This window comes from Pan troglodytes, chromosome 1 (genome assembly GCF_028858775.2).
Source record: "Pan troglodytes isolate AG18354 chromosome 1, NHGRI_mPanTro3-v2.0_pri, whole genome shotgun sequence".
NCBI lineage: Eukaryota > Metazoa > Chordata > Mammalia > Primates > Hominidae > Pan > Pan troglodytes.
In genome coordinates this window covers 217,441,597-217,456,419 of record NC_072398.2, presented here as the reverse complement: position 1 = coordinate 217,456,419, position 14,823 = coordinate 217,441,597, and the positions used below count along the sequence as shown (strand labels likewise).

Sequence of the window (14,823 nt, the reverse complement as noted above, 5' to 3'; positions counted from 1 at the left end):
TGCTTTTTTGTTTATCTGTTTATTTTTCTCTTGGTTGGATTTGGGGAAAAACTTGAACATATACTTTTTGTTTTATTAGTGATATATGAACTTAATAGCTGCATTTTTATACCTGCGTAGACTGTTGGTGTTTCGTATTAAATAGTTCATATTTCTTATTATCCTATTATTTTGTACTACTCTGGGCAGCCTATAACCCAGAATCCTAGGTTTTAATTAATTAAAAGACTTATGTTTATGCAAAGCTCTCTGTTGGAACTTACAGTCTGTTTTTAACAGCTTACTGGTTAAAGAGACCTATTTGCTCTCTAAGACTTAAACTTTGGAGAGTTTAAATAATGAGTCAAACCTTTTTTACTTTTAAATTAAATACTCAGTTAAAACCAATTTATAGCTTGCAAAGACCTGAAATGGAGTCTTTTTTTTTTTTTAATTCACTCAGTTCTGTTTAGGTCTTATGTGTGACCTCAAACATTTAAATAATATCTTTTCAGGCAGTGATGTCAGAGAGTGAATCAACATAAATGTCATTCAGAGGCAGTGTTAGTATTGCTGAAAGCCGCATGTTGAATACATAGAGCCGACAGGTAGATTGACAGTGGGCTTGACTTCATTTTCGTTATGAGACAGAGAGAAAAACAAAGGGCTGAATTCTTCATAGTTCTGGACCTCAGCTCCTTTGCATGACAGCTGCTATACTTACAGCTGTGCATTGCATGTGGTGCCTTTCAGAATTCATCAGATCGCTGGTGGATCATAAGGCGTGTTTGGGTAGAGCAAAGCCCTGATTTCTTTACATACAAAGTAGTGCCCCTTCTCCTCTCTCCCCTCATCACCTTTCTTCTCTCCTCCCCTCCCCTCCCCATATTCATTCATTCATCTAATGTTTATTGAGCCCCTGCTGTGTACCAGGCACTCTGCTGGGTTGTAGCACACAGTGATGAGCAAAAAAGCAGCGGTAACTCTTCTTATGGCGCCGACAAACGTTAAATCAGTAAATAGCTGATCAGCGCCTAGACGGTTGGCATGTAGTAGGCCCTCAATAAATATTCATTGATTGGCAATGACTCACACAAATGTGTTAGGAAGGAAAAGAATGCAGTGCTTTGAGAACACAGTTCATATTGTCTGCGACCTTGGAGTGTGCATTTTTGCCATGGGCCAAAGATGGATATACATCAGGCATTTTAAACTGGACTTTAATTTGGATTCCCAGATTTGTCATTGAGCTTCACTTTTTACATATCTGAGCAGCCTCTGTAAAGTGGAAAATAAGTTCCTTAGATGGAATAGATTAATCTTTCAGGTAGAGAGCAAGGAGGGTTTTTAGTGTCAGGTGTTTCAGGCTATTTTAATGTGAACCACAGAAAAATTATAATTATAAAATAGCATAGAAACGGTCAAATTTAGAAGTATTTCTCATCTTCTTGATTTCTGTCCCCTGTTTGTTTTGGTGAGAAATGAGAAGTTGAATTTGCTTGTTAGCAGTAAGCAATGACTGTTGGCAAATGCTCTTCCAGAGTGTAGATTATAATAGCAGAGTGTTTTCCCTGCTCTCTCAGTTACATAAGAGCCTTACCTGAAGTTCTTTTACCTGGAGAAACAACAGTGGCTTTCTACAAATGGGCTTAGTGGAAGGAATGAAAAAGACGGGATGCCTGGGCGTTTACCAGGTGTGCGATCTTGGACAGCTCATGTCACCTTTCTGAGATGAAGTTTCCCTAGCCTTAAAAATGAATATCATCATATCGATGATGCTTGTGCCACCTAACCTCACAAAGTTGTCAAGAGCAAGTGAGATAATAGAAACATGCTCTGTGAAGCTGTGGGCGCTTGGGAACTGTAAGTACCACTCCTTAGAACATGGCTGGCGTTTACTTCTCTGCTACTTGCGGAGGAACTACTGAGTTGGTGACTCATTTAATCAATGGGGATTTATGGAGCACCTGTGTAAGCCCAAAATAAGCACTGGGTCTCTTCTTTCCCTCTTCCCTCCTACGTCACAGCCTCATTCTGTGCTGATTCACCCTTATTTTAGGTTCTAACCTATTGACCTCGCTGTTCACAGCAAATTAAGAGAGAAGAGTTTATAGCGGCAAGAAGTTTTTATACCTGAAAGCTGGACAGTGAAGAAGACAGAAAGTTTATTACAAAATCGGTAATGAATTATAAAGAACAAGTTCCTTAAGGTCAGTTAGTAGGTTCAGATAGTCCTTCCTAAAAACCGTCAGTAGTGCCTGAGAATATCAACTAGCTTATAAATATTTATCTCAGCGACTTTTAGTCACCACAGAACAGTTAAATTATAATCAGCTTAGCAAAGTAATATTTTATCTGTCTCTGCGATCAGAATTGTTTAAATTAAAAACCTTGGTACTGTGACGACACTCAAGTTTTTTGAAATTGTACATATTTGAAATTCTTCTCTAAAGGTGCTAAATAACAAGCCTTTAGAAACTTAAAATATAGGGAGGTAAGACAGCCACATGCAAAGATAACTCAGTCTAAGGTAGTCTAAAAAAAGTGCAACACGGATGGTATAGGCAGTAAGGACTATTGACCCTCCCTAAGAGAAGGAAAAAGGGATGCTGAGCTGGGCTGGGCTGGCCAGGGAGCCTTTATGTAGAAAGAGTGGCAGGATGGGGACGTTTCAGAACAGAGAGAGGAAGGAGGAGGACATCAAGAGGAACCTTGGGGACTGAGAAGTTGTGACTGTGTGGATGGTCTTCCCCTCTGTTACTTAAGTATTCCTTGCATCTGTGTCAGGCACTATTCTGGGTGCTGGAGTTTCAGCAAAGAACTAAAATGACAAGGGTCCCTGTTCACATGGAATCACATTCTGGAGTGTGGGGAGTACAGGCCAACAGATGAAGTAGGTAAACCTTGTCATGTCAGTAGTGTTTTGCAGGGTGGGTGGAGGAGGTATGGCCTGACTGTAGGTGTGAGATCAGGGGTGACCATTCTGAGGTTGTGACATAAGTGACACAGGAAGTTCTAGGGGCTGAGGGCTCCAGGAAGAGAGACCTAGTTCTATTAGCAGTTCTACTCATGTAGAAACCTACATGAGTATTTTTGCATTATGAAACTCAGTTCTGCAAATGGACATATATTGGCCCTTTTTCTGCCAGGCGCTGCACCAAGTGGCTGGGTTGGTTGGTGGGGGAGATGAGAGAGATGACTACAGCAGGCAGCATCCTCCTCCAGTGCGGAGTCTCCAGTCCGTTTCATGACAGCCACGCACAGGTCAGACTTAGTGGGTGTTCTGGTTGATGTGGGAGAGAAGGAAAAGGACACTTTCCAAAATTGGATAACTTGTCCAAGATCACCCTACCAATGAGTGTCACAGTCAGAATTTGAACCAGTTTTCCCATGCCTTTTCTTCTACATAATGTGGAGCTTTTTGTCCACTCCTACATGCAGTTGACAACAACAGAAGTGACAGCATTGGTTCCATTTAAAGTTGAACTTAGAGAATACATTTAATAAAAGCAGAGAGTGGACGGGCTTCCATGGAGTTTGATCTCCTAACCTTTCGTAGCAGCCAGCAGCTCTGTTTCAGGCTCTAAGCTGAATGACAGAGGCCTGGCTGTGGTGTCTGAGGATGATGGTAGATGGGCCCTGTGCCTACTGGGTGCCTGGTGGGCAGGTCCTGTGCCCACTGACTTATAGGGCACTGGCCTGTGGTTCCTGTTTGCAGGTGCTGGAGCAGGATGTGGAGTGCTTGGACATGGCAGTATTCCTGTGTCTGGCTTTATGCTGGCAAGCTTGTGGCATGAGACACAAATGAGCTGTTTCTGGGTTGGTCAGTCTTGGAGGGGCCTGTCTCTGCTGTAGCTTTCTGGCTGCCTCCTAGCTGAGGGTGCCTTTGCTGAGCATTGAATGTTCCGTCTCTGGTGGTTGCCTGCCAGGATGAACTCTCTGCTGCTGTTATGGTGGTGGTCCGTTTTTAAAAGCTCAGTACGGTTTTAATTAGTAGTTTTTCAGCAGTAGGAGTTCGGGAATTATAAAAAATTTGCAGTTCTGCTGGTGCTACTGAATTGCTCCAAATTTAGATGAAAATGTTGGTCAGTATTTTCGTTTTGTGCCTTTGATTCTTATGTCTATCCTTGTTTACAGGGAAATTATGTGGATTAACGTAAATTTTTCAAAGCATTTTGCAAATTTTTTAGCTGTATTTTAGTGGGTGGATTTGCAAAAATCCTAACATATGCCATGATTAAAAAGTTTTAAATATCATAATTGAGTGTATTGGGAACCATGCTGTGCCCTGTTTTTAGGTGGTTATTTTGGTTCTCTTGTCCATATGTGAATTGGAAGGTAAGACTTGCCTAATACAGAAATAAAGTTCGATTATGATTAAATTTTCTAAACTATATAAAAGAGGTAACAAGATCCTTATAGTTAGTTCAAAATACTTTAGTTGATTTTTACAAATCCACTTATAATTTGAAAGTAAAAAACCTAATTTCCTGTGTTTTCCTTAAATATGAACACTAGGTTATTTTTCTAAATGATGAATTTTTATTGTTTTTTTTTAAACTCGTTCAGTGTTTTTTTTCCCTAGACAATTTCATGTTCCAGTTTACAGATAGCTGTTACGACATTCAAACCTAATGTTCGTGGGAGCATTATAGAGAGGAGGGTGTAGTTATTTTATTTTTTCAATAAAATAACTTTTAAAGTTTATTTATTTTGTAGAGACAGGGTCTTTCTGTGTTGCCCAGGTTGGACTCGAACTCCTGAGCTCAAGCTGTCTCCCTGCCTTAGCCTCCCTAATAGCTGGTATTACAGGCATGTACAGGGTGTAGCTTTGTATTTAAAGTTGCCTCTAAAGAATTGAGGAATTGGAGGCCGGGCGCAATGGCTCACACCTGTAATCCCAGCGCTTTGGGAGGCCGAGGCGGGTGGATCACAAGGTCAGGAGATCGAGACCATCCTGGCTAACATGGTGAAACCCTGTCTCTTCTAAAAAAAAAAAAATACAAAAAAATTAGCTGGGCGTGGTGGCGGGCGCCTGTAGTCCCAGCTACTCCGGAGGCTGAGGCAGGAGAATGGCGTGAACCCGGGAGGCAGAGCTTGTAGTGAGCCGAGATTGCGCCACAGCACTCCAGCCTGGGCGACAGAGCGAGACTCCTTCTCAAAAAAAAAAAAAAAAAAAGAATTGAGGGCTTGGATAAACATCCCAAGAACACCATTGTGGAGGTTAAAAATAGACTTTTCTTTTAGTTAAATGTTGTATGGTGAACTGAAGCTGAAGTTTCAGGTAGACTGGCATGGTACTTTGTTGGCATTCAGATGGCTTGTTTATATTTCACATGCTGCCAAGTACAGGCCTGAAGTTTTATTTTGACCATCCATCTGGCTCAGAGTGTTTTATTAGTATTCCTAATTTGGTTGAAATAGTTTAGAGGAGCTGAATGACATGGAGAAACAAAAGTTACTTGAAAATGCTATTCTCTAAGTGAAAAAGAGAAATACTGCAAGTAGCTGTTTTTCTTTTTGCCACTCAGATTAAACCAGTTTTCATACATTACAAGAGTTCTTGGCTGAATTCATTTATTACAATGTATTTTGATGTGGACATATGTCATGACTTGACACTTATTTGCACATCATGTCATTATGCCATGAATCGCTCACTTCTGTTGATGGTGACAATGACAGCAGTTACACTCGTTTCTAGCATTATGTTGGTTGCTCTGTGTATACCATAGCTAATCCTCCCAATAATCTTGCAAAGTTGAGATCCATATCCTCATTTGTAGAAGAGGAAACTGATGCTCCGAGGGGTTATGTGCTTTGGCCGAGTTCACACAGGTCCTAAATAAAAGGCTCTGTCTGTCTAAATCCAGTTTTTATGCGTAATGTTTCTAAGTAGGACAGTTATACTGTATAAATTGCAGTGTTTTATTTGCTTTACTAACTAGCCAAGGTGAATTTTCACTGCTCACTGTAAGAAGTGCCCACTTCAATCCTAAATACCAAGACTATGATTAAGTGAAGTGTTTGGTGTAGGAGAGACCAGTCATGGTGACACCTTCAGCTGTTTTTGCTTTGGAGGTTTATGGATTGCATAGGTATATTGTATTCCTTCAAACACCCCAAATAGTTTTTAAAAACACAGATTGCATTTTTACCCCTTTCTAGCTATTGTCTTTCAAGTGTTTTTTAAATGACATATTTGTTGGTTTAAGTTTCTAATGAATATTTTCTTTCTCTTAGGTTTTATATTATTTTGGCATTAGTTTTGAAACCAAAAGAGCACAGTAAGACATTGCTTTTGCCTAACTCCCTCTGCAGTGCAGAGGATCGAGTTTAGGATTATAGAGCTCTTTCATTTTGTCTTATTGATGAGCAGCTTTAGCTGTCAGCTCTGCAGCACTGGTCTTGCGTTGAGACTGGGTTAACAGTCTGGTTGTTCCACCAATAAAAATACACATTTTAAAGTTTTCTTAAGCTGAATGTTATATAGACTCTGAACATGCTTTTTAATTAATGTGTAGTCTAAAGATTAATTACAGAAACTGTAAGTGCAATTCTGATTTGTTTGTGGATATAATTGAGTTACATCATGCTTGTTAGTCTTTTCAGCTTTAGGTGGTGACATTTTGTTTTTTATTTGTTTTGCCAAAATGTTTATTTGCAGAGGTGGATAGCTTTTTTTTTTTTTTTTTTTTAACTTTCATTTAAGAGGAATGCACATGAACTATTTGAAGCAGTACCTTCCTAAGAGGTTTTGTTTGCTGATAAAGCTTTCCTAGAGCTGCTTGACTCATTCCAGAGGAGAAGCATTAAAGAAGAGCAGAAGGTGAAAAGAGCCACCCTAACCTATCCATGTGTGCTCTTGAATTTTCCTAAGGAGGGGCACGCGTTCATTTCCTCATTGTCTTTATCCCACAATACATTCTTAGAATATGTATGTCTATATAAAATTTTTAAAACTGCTTGAGTTTGTAGCCAAATGTAATGTGGCTTTTTCTACTTGGAACTTTTACTGAGAGTACTTTATTTGATTGTTAAGACTTAGTAAGTTGTAGCCAGGCCCGGTGGCTCACACCTGTAATCCCAGCACTTTGAGAGGCAGAGGTGGGTGGATTGCCTGAGGTCAGGAGTTTGAGAACAGCCTGGACAACATGGTAAAACCCCGTCTCTACTAAAAATACAAAAATTAACTGGGCGTGGTGGTGGCTGGAGCCTGTAATACTAGCTACTTGGGAGGCTGAGGCACAAGAATCGCTTGAACTCGGGAGGCGGAGGTTGCAGTGAGCCGAGATCGCACCACTGCACTCCAGCCTGGGCAGCAGAGTGAGACTTTGTCTCAAAAAAAAAAAAATAATAAAAAAAAAAGTAAGTAGTTAACACCCGCCCCAACCACCCAAACGTACTGTAGGCAAGGCAGAACTACAGTTTGTAATCTATGCTTTCAATTTTCAAAGGTCTTTAGCATTTTTCTTTCTGTTCTAACCTGTTCTCTGAAAAATAGGAGAAGGTAACTTTGTTTAAAAGGTTAAAACTTGGTGCGTGTATTAAGAAAATATCCTAAGGGATTCTGGGTAAGAGACTAGAAAATTCTCAGTGTTCTGGAGCATTTATTGTAGCTGCTTGCTATTCCTGCTTCTGTGGCCATGATCCTGAAATTTAAAAATATTTTGATGAAAGTTTTAATAATCTAGTCAATGTGTAGTTATTTTAGATGCTTATATATTAAAAGTACATACCATTTTTTATTTTTAATAGACTATTTGAATAGTTTCAGAGGCAAGAGATTTATTCTAATGAATAAGATAATGATACTGTGTGTGTGTGGTATATAAAAATAACAGTTTATAAGATAAGAATATAACATCTAAAATACTGCTAATTTGATACTTTTCATGACTTTCAATTTTATATGTTCTTGTTAGTTTAATCAGTGTCTGAATGATGAAAAACTAATTTCACTCTTAGTGAATTAGCTGTCTGTTACCAGTTATGGACAGTAGCAAAGGATTGACCGGTTAAAAAGAAAACTAATACAGCATTGCTTAGGCTAAAATTCCCCTACCCTTTTTTTTTTTTTTTTTTTTAAATGAAAACTACAGCGATAAACAATCTTTTTTCTTGTATTTATAATCCTACCTCTTGGGGCAGTCTTTTGTAGATTTCCTGAAACACCACATGCCACAAAAATGAAGGCAAACTGGTTTGTTCACCCATGTTTAGAACCCCAAAATGGAATTATGTGCAATGTTTGAAGTTGCAATGTCGTTTAGAATGGGCAGCAATGCCGTTTAGAATGGGCAACAATGCAGTTTCTGAGCCTTTTGTTATTCTTTTTACCATTTGGCCTCTCAGGTTCAGTTTTCATTCTGTGCCAGTTTGAGATGTAGGATATGCCTTTCTGGTTCTGTTGGCTACATTTTTGTCTTTCATGTATGGGATTATCAGAGCCTGCTTCTCTGGAATAAAGAGATTACTGGCCATAAGCAGAATGTCTAAGGGCCTGTGAGAAATGAGAGTTCCTACTGTCCACCTCTTGTCTTGGTGCTTTTGCCATGACGATGTTAATGTTGGTCATAGCTGGGTCCCAAGTCTTCTAACCTTCTGTAGCAGGTTTACGCTGTGGGCAGCACCATGATGATAATAGTTGTAGTTTTGATCTTTTATATGTGGAACAATCTCCTTGACTGTTTACACACGATGGACTGTAATTTTTGTAGGATTAGCACTAATGTTGAAATTATAATTTCCCTCTGATATCCAAGAAAATAAGGAAAAAGTATCAATAATAATAATAAATATCATATGTTGTCAGTGGTCTCAATCTTGGATTTTTGGACCAGGGGTTTAAGATTCCAAATCTACTTGATTTTAGGAATTTTGTTAATTGCTAAAGGTGTGATCCACAGTGTCCTTCCCTTGTTAGGTGGGTCATGGGCATGTTTGATAAGATCAAATTTGAGTGGTAAGCTTAATACCTATTTTTAGTTATTATAAATCCAGGAATTCAGGATAGAAGATAATGTAAATTACTGTTTGTATGCCAAGATAAAATTTGGGGTTGTAGTAGAGTGCAGAAAATATTAAATCAAGAAAAAGTGATACTTACTCAATTTCTGTCTGACCCTTTTAAGTTTTAAAGACAGGATCCTATAAATCTCATGGGTGATTGTCAGAAAGTACATGGAATTGGTGAACTTTGTTTTCATAGCAAATGATTCTTGTGCTTCCCCCTACCTTCAGTTTCTATGCTAAGCACATTAAAAAAAAAAACCTGCCTAAAAATTTTTTTAGTGGGTGGGAATATACTGCTTGGGCTTCAGTGTTGCTTTTGCATTAGATGCAGATTGATCAGTACTTTGAAAATGGATAGCTTGTTTAAAATGAGCCTGGAGTGTGCGTGTATGTTGGCTGGAGGGGAGAGGGGGAAAGTTGCTGACCCAGCTATACCTTGAGTGTTAGGAGATGTGCAGTATGCAGAATTTATTGTGATACACCAGAACATAGCCTTGGAATTAAGAGACCAGATTCACATACCAGCTGCACCAGTTAATTGCATTGTGACTTCGGATGGGTTACTCTCCATGTTTTGGTCCTTAATTTGTCTGTCTATAAAATGGGAATATGAGCTACCTACCCTACAGGGTTGCTGTGAGCATTGAGAACATTATAGGAACATTCCTGGCACACCAACCTTTGGTTCATCCCATTGTAATGGTGGGCACCAGCAAAATACATTCTGTGGTAACTGCCGTTCTCTGGCCGGTTGGCACACTTCTAAAAAAAAAAAAAAAAAAGAACAGTTTCACCATCTTGTGTAACAAGTTCTCTTAAAATCCATATATTTTCCTTTTGCATCGTGGAGTGAATTAAGTTAGTTTCAAATTATTTAAGAGTAAAGGGCCTCTTTGGATCTGCACCTAAATAGCTACATCGTGGCACTAAGGAATTCTTCATGTGCAAGAAACCTGCTTCTCTCTTAAAAGCTGTCTTGTTTCACTGTTAACCAAACGAGGACACCTGTGGTGACATAGGTTGGTACATTAGGTAACTCTTGGAATTTGATTTGTTCCATTTGCCTGGGCAGAAGCAAACACGTCTCACAGTTTGCTCGTCTTACCTTTATGTGGTCCAAAGCACTCATGACAGTTATAACAGGATTTTATGTGAATGAATTTTTCTTAACATTTTCTTAGGTATTAAATTATCAGACAGCCCTGAAAGTAATTGTGTGGGAGCAGTTTCAGGGCTGTATATGACAGATTTTTTTTTTACAGTCTTTCTGGGTGTGAAATCAGGAAAAAAACAAATGGACGAAAGGACAATTTTCTTAGAAGGTGCTAATTAATTTGACGATACCAGTTTTCCGGGAAGAAATGTCCCGATGATCTGTGCAGCATCTTGACTGGGCTTTCTGAGGAGTTGGAGTTCTTTTTCAGCAGTCGCACAGGTACATTCCTTCTGTTGATACACAATGCTTGTACAAACTCACAGCTTAACTTTGTAATAACACAGGAGTCCCTGACCCCCAATGTTGTCTACCAAATGTTGTGTTCACGTCCGTTTGTGACTGGGGAGAAGGGCTTTAGGTGTTACCTGATACTCAGAAGTCTCCTCTCCGAAAGATTAAGAACCACCACAGTGAACCAGTATGTTCAGTTTTCAAACTCAAGCAGAGACAGTTAGAAGCAATAAAATCAGTAGGTTACAGACTTTAAAAATGAAATACACTCACAGCTTACACTGTTAGAGCATTAGTTATATACTGATGTGGACGTGAGTGAGTGAGTGACAGAATTCTCTCAAACTTCTGTCTTCATTGGACTTGTACATTTTTATAATAATATCTGGGTGGGATCCTGTGAATCAGCGGAGAACAAATGAACAAAACAAATGGATGAATTAGGAATTGTTAGTGGAAGCAGAACGCCATTGTCTTCATATGAAGGAACATATGCCGACAATTTAGATTTGTAGGCGTGCACTTTCTGTAATTTGTTTAGTAGCATCTGTGGATACTCCTTACAATCAATTCCATTTATTGAGTCTGTGCCAGGCACTGTGTGGCATTCGTTTTGTGCATTACCTCATTTACTTCTCTTTGACAACAGTATCCGATCAGTATTACCAGTATATATCAGAGCTGGTTCCCATCTGCCTCGAATAGGATTATTTCTTGTTAATCAAATCATGGCCCAAGGGCTGCGCAGCAGTGTTTCATGCTATTTCACGTTTATGGGTATCTGTTTTTGAGGACCAAACTTACCTTGAGGACCTACTATTGTGAGTGCCACCACCACACTGGGGAAGGGGACAAGAGCCTAGCCCACTGTCTCACCTCAGTTAGCGTCAGCTGTTTGCAGGGAGCACGAGTAACCTTGGAGACACAGGAACCTGCTGGGAGCAGGTGAAATGAGTGCATAGGTTGAGAGACCCTTTCCACCAGCCATTGGACGCTGGCCTAGGAAGGACTCCTGTTTCAAGCCCTAGTCCTCTGTGAGCCTTCCTCCCAGGCTCAGTTTGTTCCCTGTGGGCATTACTTTACCCCTATATTGGCAAAAAATAGAAAAGCCTCAGCTCAAGGACAATGTGGGATAATCCTTGGAGACCAGCACCAAGGAAGATTGTGTGCTTCTGAAAGGCTCCATTCTCAGTGCCAGAGCCTGTTAGCAAGGCCAGGTCCGCAGCGCGCGCTCCTCAGGCTTCCCGGCTTTACCTGGCTCCCTTGGTGGATGGAACTTTACATCCTCCCCTGCGATTATGTGGATGATGTGTCGGTCTGTGAGTGCTCATAGAGGCACAGCTGCAGGCAGGAGGTGGCCGGGGCACAGTTGAGATCCTCCACAGCAGTGGGATCTGGTTGATCAGCAGCAGTGGAGCTGAGTCTGAAAACCTGTGCTGGAATAAAAGTGCCTCATTTCATGGTGGGCCGAGTGATTAGGTAGCTTAGTATCTCTGTAAATGCTCTTGTTTTTATAAACCTCTGCTAAAACGTGGCATATTCAAATGCCGTTGCTTAGTCTTTGCATTTTTAAGAGAAGCAAAATAAAGGCTGAGGTAAAGAATGATGATCACAGCCAACTGCCAAGACATCGACCCTTAGGTTAATACTGGCAGGCATTCAACATGATTGTTTAAATTAGATATTTGATTTAAATAATGATGGGTATAATAACCAAGTGCGGTGAACAGGAAAAAGAATATGGGGTATGTGGCTGTTTGGAAAGAGGAAACAGATGATTCTTTTTGTTTGAAGTGATGATGTGTAGCATAGAATTGAAAGATGTCTACCAAAAGGTTAACAGGGTAATTTGAATGCTAAGCATTTTTGGCTATTTAATGGTATCTCTTGTATTTTTAATCCCTTTAAAGTCTTTATAACTGTGTGTCCATTGTGGGTTTGATGTTACTGGGGATTGTGGTTTTTTCCTGAACGGTTTTCCTGAGTTGTATGGGTAGGCAGTAGACAAGAGAGGAACACTTGAGCAGTACTTTTTGCCATCCAGGCCAAGTACAAAGTAGAGGCTTTTTCCAAATAGCACTTGTAAAACTGCGTATTTTACAAAATTTTAAAGTGTTATATTTTGTCTCAACCAATAAAAACATTTTCAATTATCTCATTATTTTTACTTTTGTTGGCGTCTTCTTTATGAAAAATCATGTATTCATTTTTTTGTGTGTAATATAACCAAGTGCTCATCTGAGAAAATACAATCAGATAGAAATATCATACCGTTATCAATACTCTCTCACTGGGAGCCACCTGCCAAAATCTGAATGTATATCCTCTTGATTTTCCTTAAATTTATCTCTGTGGATATATCGTAGCCTGATTTGATTAATTAGTCATGTGGCTTGACCATTGTTCATATGGGCATTTCTGTAACCAAATGTGAAGAATGAATTTTGAGTGTTTTCATTGTATCGTGTTTCATATTTATGTCAAATTTTTACTCCTTGAAAATATTTTAAAACGATGTTGTAGTTAATTCATCAGGATGCAGTATTGTAAAATTTGTCATGGGCTTTAAAGGGGGAAACATGATTTTCTTCTTAGCTGAGAGTAAGCAATTCTCGAGGGCGTGGCTGTCTCTTCTGTTTTGAGGGTTGCCAGGTACTGGAAATGCACCTCCTCTACAACACCTCCCACTTTGGTTTTTTCGGCCACGGGGGGCTGAGTCCATAAGTTGAATTAGGTTCTTTATTTTGTAGTTGCCTCTTCACTATTTATATGTAAGGTTTTCAGATTTTAGGTACATTTTTCAGGCTACTAAAAAAACGTGAGAAAGAAACCTAGAAATTGATTATGAAGTAGAACAGGTCAGCATCTTGTTTATATTTAATTATTCTCCCAAATCATTTTGTTCATGCCACAACACTTTTTGAGGCTCCAAAGAAGGTAAGGAAACTTAATGCTTTCTTATCTTGAATTTGGTGAAGTTTGTTTGGGAAGCCCTTTCTTAAGATGTGGAATTATCCAGTCAAAACCACTGAAAGCCTTTTTCTGACAGCATAAAAGCTCGGACTCCCTTCCGATGGATCTTTGCTGTTCTCCTATCAGCCTGACATTTGGAAGAGTTAGGGGAGCCTGCAGCCTCCACAGCTGCAGAGGCTGTGCAACAGCCCCCCTGGTGGGAAGCAAGCATTTCAGGAATTTATACTGCAATCTGCAGAACTGCAAAATCTAAAACTTTTCCATTGTTTCTGTTGGAAGCAAAAACCTAGAGTTGTGTTTTAATACCATGAGCTACCTAAAAGCAGAGAGGTTTTATTTTTATAATTTGCCTCCGTGATTACAGATAGTTCTTGGTGACTTTAACTGCAGAAAAAGATTTGAAATTATGCCAAACGAGCTTAACAGAATTTTTTACTGTCAGATAAGTTTCAAAGTTATTTTAAGTGAAAAAGGAAACTATAGAAAATGCATGGCATGTTAACTTTTATAAAAACTAACTGTTGCAGTGTCTTACTACTTCAGATCTAAGGGGCTTGCTTTGCCACTGATTGCGCCTTGACCAGTTGTAACAGCCACTTGTGATCCTCTGATAACCACACCCACCCCGCTGCGAACCTTTCTGAAAGCATTTCTGGTTGAGGCACACTGGTGCCCCCATCAGTCCTTCTGCCCAAGTCTCCCAGTTCTTTTGTTAATGACATTTGATGACTTCCAGAGTACCAAGTCATTCTCTTACATTAAAGCATACATTAAGAATATTGAAATGAACTGTTAATTCCTTATGGAAAACTTAATTTTAGGTATCCATTTCCAGCTTCTCTCTTCCTCTCTATCATCAACCCAACTGCAGAACGTTGAACTACTAGGCACATATGCAGCAGAGCTGAGGTCTAATTCCAGTCGACCTTCACCATCTCACACATAGCATCACTTGGCTATTCTTTTGTTTTTTTTTTTGAGATGGAGTCTCGCTCTGTCACCCAGGCTGGAGTGCAGTGGCGGGATCTAGGCTCACTGCAGCCTCCGCCTCCTGGGTTCAAGCGATTATCCTGTCTCAGCCTCCTGAGTAGCTGGAATTACAGGCGTGGTGGTACCGCGCCTGGCTAATTTTTGTATTTTTAGTAGAGATGGGATTTCACCGTGTTGGTCAGTCTGGTCTCGCGCTCCTGACCTCGTGTTCTGCCTGCCTCGGCCTCCCAAAGTGTTGGGATTACAGGCGTGAGCCACCGCACCTGGCCTGCACTTGGCCATTCTTAAGATAACAACTTTGCCATTATCCATCGATTCGTCTTCCTTACCAACACGATCTATTACAGATTGTAATTTTTAAAAATTTTATAGGAGTCATTTAACATGTACTTTATACTTTTCTCCTCCCAGTTAAGCCT

General features: G+C 39.8%; 1 protein-coding gene across 20 annotated transcripts in view; it reads left to right on the top strand.

Annotated features, from left to right (window-relative positions):
* The window catches only part of PRDM2 (PR/SET domain 2), a 126,635-nt gene that overhangs the window by 52,671 nt on the left and 59,141 nt on the right, over positions 1 to 14,823 (top strand). Inside the window, exon 1 of one of the 20 annotated variants that reach the window (XM_063804959.1) lies at positions 3,129 to 3,243. The exons of 18 other annotated variants lie outside the window; for them this stretch is intronic. The gene's annotated coding sequence lies outside the window, so the exon portion shown is untranslated. Of the gene's footprint in view, positions 1 to 3,128; positions 3,244 to 10,256; positions 10,430 to 14,823 lie in introns of those variants that run through there. One more of the 20 variants, XM_063804958.1, reaches the window with a different exon arrangement.